General features: G+C 41.9%; 1 protein-coding gene across 4 annotated transcripts in view; it reads left to right on the top strand.

Moving 5' to 3' along the window:
* Positions 1–242: 242 nt before the first annotated feature.
* The window catches only part of LOC128732307 (ephrin type-B receptor 1), a 232,992-nt gene continuing 227,234 nt past the window's right edge, over positions 243–6,000 (top strand). For all 4 annotated transcript variants that reach the window (XM_053842935.1, XM_053842286.1, XM_053836532.1 and 1 more), the window contains exon 1: positions 243–604. The gene's annotated coding sequence lies outside the window, so the exon portion shown is untranslated. The remainder of the gene's footprint in view (positions 605–6,000) is intronic.

Raw genomic sequence — 6,000 nt, 5'->3', positions numbered from 1 at the left:
GCTGTCAAAATGCACTCTCCCAAAATATAGCGAAAATTACTCTCACCTCTCGCAAAGTTTGAACATCGCTCTCTCTCTTGCACCCGCGCACCCGAACCAACTCCAGCAGGAGTTTCGCTTCACGTTAACCTGCATGCCCAAAACACGCAAGCGGTGTACAACAGCGAGCGCTCTATCAAACTTGCCTGCTGCTCTTCTCGTTCAGAACGAAGGAAGATGGCGTATCGAACGTCCACCGAACGTCGGGCTCCTGACTGTTGTGTGTAGAGTGTCCAGTGTGTTGTCTCTTTGGATCCCCCATTGCAAATCTGTTCAGAAAAAAGTGACTTTTGATTTCAAATTACCGGTGCAAAAGTGACCGAAATTGTGTTCGCCGTTTGCGCAACGACTTTGTGAATCCTGTTGGAACCGTTTTTGCCAGGTGTAACGTGTAACCGTGCGTGATTTAGTGGTGAAAAGTGGCCTGGAACCCAACTCGAGTGGAATTTTGGATTAATCAAACCAGACCCCTGAGACTAGACTAAAGAGTCTGGGTTGTTGGGTGCAAGGAGGAGAAAAGAAGGAGAGCAGTCGACTCTGTCGGTGTGTGCGTGTTTATGAAGAAGTAGGTTTCCTTCCTTTGGTTTTGATTTTCCTTTGCCTGCTTGCTGGCTGGCTGGCTGGTTGGCTGGTTGGCTGGCTGTGGCTGCTGGAATCATTCGCCGCGCAGCAGAGACAGGCCACCGACGACCGACCGGTGTGGCTGTGTTGGTGTTAATCGGTAGCATAGCGCTGAAGAAGTTTCAGTAGTTGAAGAATGTTGGAGATTGGCAAGTGAGAAACACCGTCGTCGTCGCTGCCGCCGATGGTTGAGAATTGCGGGGCTGGATGGTTGGGTTGGTTGGTGGTGTGTTGATAAAGGTGCTTGTGTTATGTTGTTGTTGGGTTGAGTCGGCTCGGTTTGGTTGACGTGAAGGGGGAGGACACCAATTTTCATCTGTCGCTCACTCAATCGCCGACCGTCCACAAACACAATCGTGATACGCATTGCATGCACACGAAGCGGGCGAAGGAAAAGCCAACAACACAAGCTCAGGACGCAACCGAGTTGCCAGCCGGGAAATGGTCCGGTGGTACTGTTAGGTTGTTAAATAAGGATTTTTGAGGTGTCTTGTATGGGAAAATTTTACGTTAAATATTAAAAAGCAGCTTGATTTATTATGAGATTGATATACGCCCGTAGGTAAGTAACTTAGAAATTATTTTGCTCGTTCTTGTTATGGCTGAGAAAAAAAATTCGATTAATGAAATGAGACTGCGGCATATTGGGTTAAATTAAACTTGCTTAAAGCTTATTCTACGTGTATAAATAGCAAAGCCAGAATAATGTTTCGATTTTGACCTGCTCTGATTTTTGCAAGACTCAAGTATTCGGTTTCAATCTGGCCACACAAATAGTTCACTTTCAAAAATACAATAAATTACATAGGAATGCAAAATAATTGCAGAAATTGTTTCGGGTTCTTTCGGGGTGCTAAATCTAAAGCTATTTAATTTCTTTTTACATGAAAAAATACAAATTCAATGGAGAAATCAGTATCACAGGTCCCAGTATATAGCTGAACAAGTCTTTTTTGTATGTATAGGTACTTTTAAACACAATAAAATTTCAATTGGACGGGATTTTTAACGTAGAACTACGTTTTTGTTTTCTATATTGGGGTGCATTTTAGCAGTACGAGCAATAAACTTGTAACGAAAAGTAGTTACGTTTTCAATTCATTTTTTCAATTGATTCTAAAGAAATTTGATTGGTTTAGCAAACATATTAGAAATTTGTCAAATCGCCATTGAAATAGTCATAAATGTCAATCACAGTCAAGAATTAACGAATCAACCACTCACACGTAAGCATGATATTGCTTTCCAAGCCCGCGACGGCAAGTTTATATACTTTAATTTAAATTTAACAACCAACACATAACACAAAAAAGAGACTAGGCCTTCCCGTCCGATACGTAAAGAATTATTTGTTTCGATTGAGCCTAGACCAAGTTGATGTCCTGAAAGCAAACAATTAGTGATGTCCGTTAATCGTTCGATTAATTCAACTAATCGAATAATTATAAAAATATTCGAATAATTTTTAATCGAATACTGCCAGCACGAGTAGTTGAATTAATCGAATAGTTCAAAGGAAATAATATGAATGCGAATAATCCCCGAATAATGGCCGCTAATCGTTCATAATCGTTCGATTAATCGAATTAATGAAAAAAATATTCGAATATTTCTAATCGAATACCACTAGCACGAATAGTTGAATTAATCGATTAGTTCAGACAACGCTCGCCGATTAATCGGTAGTCGAATAATTGAAAATTTCGGACATCACTACAAACAATTTTGTGAAGGTGTAAACCCTTCTCTCAAATCAATTTTATCATTTGAATATTGAAACTAGGCCAAATTGATGTTCTGAACGTAAAATGAGGTTGTAGAAGAGAACAAACATTCCACGGTGGTCCGATTTTGAAAAAAGCGGACATTAGCAATGGTGTGAAAAATGTGTAATTTTTCAAGGATGGTCTCTTCGGAGAAATTTAATAATAAAATGTAGCCCGTCTTTTTGCACCATTAGGGTGACCGTGAATTAACCTATTAGGGTGAGCAGCATCTTTGGCTCGAGCAGCACGTTCCTGACAATCATATTAGGGTGATACGAACTTTTGTTTTTTAAATATTCAAAAAAAGTGAAAATTTGCATGTAGGGGTTTTTGGGGCTAGGGAAGGTTCTCTCGGTGGCAAAACACCCCTCTCCCCACTAAGAGGGGGGCTCCCATACAAATGAAACACAAATTTCTGCATAACTTGAGAAATAATCAAGCAAATAGAACAAAATTTGGCATGTGGGTGTTTTTGGTGACAAGAATTTATTCTATGGTAAATTGGGACCCCTTCCTACTTTAGAAGGGGAATTATGACTCCTCTCCCCTTTAAGAGGGGGGCTTCCATACAAATGAAATACAAATTTCCTCAACTCGAGAACTAATCAAGAAAATGGAACCCAATTTGGCACGTGGGTGTTTTTGGAGACTAAAATTTTTTCTATGATGAATTGGAACATCTCCCCACTTTAGGATGGGGGGGCTCCCATACAAATGAAATACAAATTTCCTCATAACTCGAGAACTAATCAAGCAAATGGAACCAAATTTGGCATGTGGAGGTTTTTGGAGGCAAAAATATTTTCTACGGTGAATTAGGACCCCTCCCCACTTTAAGAGGGGGAGGGGCTTCTACACAAATGAAAACAAATTTCCTCATAATTCGAGAACTAATCAAGCAAATGGAACCAAATTTGGCATGTTGGAATTTTAGATGGCAGAAATTTTTTCTATGGTGAATTACGACCCCTTCCCCTTTTAAGAGGGGGGCTCCCATACAAATGAAATACAAATTTACTTATAATTTGAGTACTAATCAAGCAAATGGAACCAAATTTAGCATGCGGGAGATTTTTGAGTCTTGAATTTATTTTATGATAGTTAGAGACCTCTCACCCCTGTGGTAGGGGGATATGGACTCTCATACAAATAAAACGGAAATTTTTGCGAAACTCAAAAACTAATCGAACTCGAGAAGTTCGTGACTCTTCCATAAAACATTAGTCAATAACAAGACCACAAAAACTATCTATAGTAACACTAGATCATTCAGGACGAGACGGCCGCGAGTGTTGCCGGTGACCCGCCGTCGGAAGCGCCGCCCACTTTGGAGAGGCAACTCCCCGCAGAAATAACTACTGTCTAGGTTTATTTGTTTTCCTAGGTCTACCTGGGTTTCCTGGAACGAGCGACAGCGAGTAAGGAGAGGATCGCGAAATGGTACTTTCCACAAAAAAGTTTTCCGTGAAATGGTACATTCCGCTTAAGGGTTTTCGCAAAATGATATTCAGCGAAATGTTGTACAATCATGGCGAATATTACTATCCGCATTCTGGCTATGCAATGAGGGGACAGGGGAGTTGTTTTCTACTTTACTTTGAGGAAAAATTGCAAATTTGTATAATAAATTACCCATTCCTGGTAACTAATAAGCATTAACATAAGCAGCAAATCAGCGTATCTGGCATTTTATATTGCATGTTGTTGTATATTAGCTTTTTGACTGCATAGCTGTTGTAAATTGGCATCCAAAATTGTATTCGAATTCTTCGTGTCGGTAATTAGCTGTAAATTAGCATTGTCAGCACTATAAGAAGGTTATCAGTAAAGTAGCTGCATGCTTTGCCAAAATAGCATTTAAGGCGACTTAAATGCTTATTGGCCTACATTTGAATAGCATTGGTGATGCTTATTGGTTACCTGGGATGTTTTCACAGTTACGTAACTGCCAAAATAAATCATCTAAGGTTGAACTCCTCAGAAACTTGCAAAACTCTAGATTGTGACAAAGATCATCCGAGATTCATGATTTATGTACAACACAGGTCAATTTGTGGCAATATGAAGTTTGTCGGGTCAGCTAGTATAAATATAAATATATATGTGTTCGATAAATGTAGACTTTGGACGAATACTCGTGTGTTATCTATTCCGAAGAAACATATCCATAGGTAGCGGCATAGACTCCTCCACACCTCTCCGCGCTGTGCTGAGCCACTCGACATGTTTTTTTTAAAGAACAGCCGGTCTCCGGAGTTCGACGGTTTCCGGCTGCGCTGGAACGATGCTCGGCTTGAACATTCTATCTCCGTACGTCATCGTTTCCGACTTGCACCGCAGCCTGCAGACACCTGACTTGGTCATCGCTTCGAACTTGTGTCCAGAATCGCATTTCATCTCGCATCGCTGCACATCTCAACAAGACTTCGATCACGTCGCTTCGTGCAACTAGTATTCTAACCGGGACATCACTTTCATCGACCTCAAGGGACTCAGCTCAAGCAAATGTTTAACTGCCTCTGCAAAACCAGCTCTACGATGCCCGGACTAGGTTTAATCGCGTTCGTAAGAAATCTGTTGGCACGAGGGGGCTTTGTCACTCTTTCTGGCGTACTTCCCAAGCAAGGACATCAAAATGGTCTAGGTTGAACCGCGGTGCTAAGAAATCTTGTTGAAATGTGGTGACTTTGTCATTTGTTTTGGCTTGCTGTTACTGTTACTGTTTACGACTAAACTAATCTAGATCTAATGACTACTAACTACTGTGTACGACTAGTACGATCTAGCTCACGGACTCAACGCCGTGAACCACCCTTCAAGCCTTTTATAGAGGTCAACAACTTGGCCATTAACGGTGCCTTTTTCGGCTTCCCTTGCACCGGAACTTTACCCTTTGCCCCAGCATCAACCGCCTTCAGGTGAGAATCTCCTACTTTGACGACATTAGTGGACGTGCTCTGCAACGCCGGCACTCTAGCTGCCGGCGACACAACGGCAACTCGATCAGTGCCGTATTTGATCTGCTTGCTGATCACATTGCGCGGTGGCTTCACAGTCGAATCCATGTACAGCAGCTGTATTTTCCATACCGGGCCTCTCTTTGCACTATGGACTGCTTGATGATTTGTACGAGACTGGTAAGTTTTGCGTCTCTTTCTTCGTATCAACGGGCGTAAATTTCTCGCCAGGATTCACTCTCCTCTTCTTTGCGCCGTCCATTGCGAAACTCGCTCTCTCCCAGTAAGTAGGGATTTAATTGCTCTAACTTCATTAGCTGATTGGGCGTAGCTTTTTCCAGTACTGGCCGAAGTAGATCGAATGGAATCCTGCCACCCAATACGCCGATCTGATCGACGTTTTCCTGTAGCGAGCGAGTTGACAGGGTGAAAAGTTTAGGTACACTCGTTTGACGAGCTTTGGCGCCTGAATATATCTTCGTACGTGACCTTTTCGATTGTATGCCACTCTCTAGAGCGGCTTCTTCCTCAAGGAATGCTCTCGGTCTTTTCTGCGACCGAGCGTCGTTAGAACACTTGCTATCCATAATCGGTAACTGATTCACAGATGTAATCGC

This window comes from Sabethes cyaneus, chromosome 1 (assembly GCF_943734655.1).
Source record: "Sabethes cyaneus chromosome 1, idSabCyanKW18_F2, whole genome shotgun sequence".
Taxonomy (NCBI): domain Eukaryota; kingdom Metazoa; phylum Arthropoda; class Insecta; order Diptera; family Culicidae; genus Sabethes; species Sabethes cyaneus.
The sequence above is the reverse complement of the archived record's forward strand: the minus strand, read 5'-3'. Positions and strand labels throughout refer to the sequence as shown.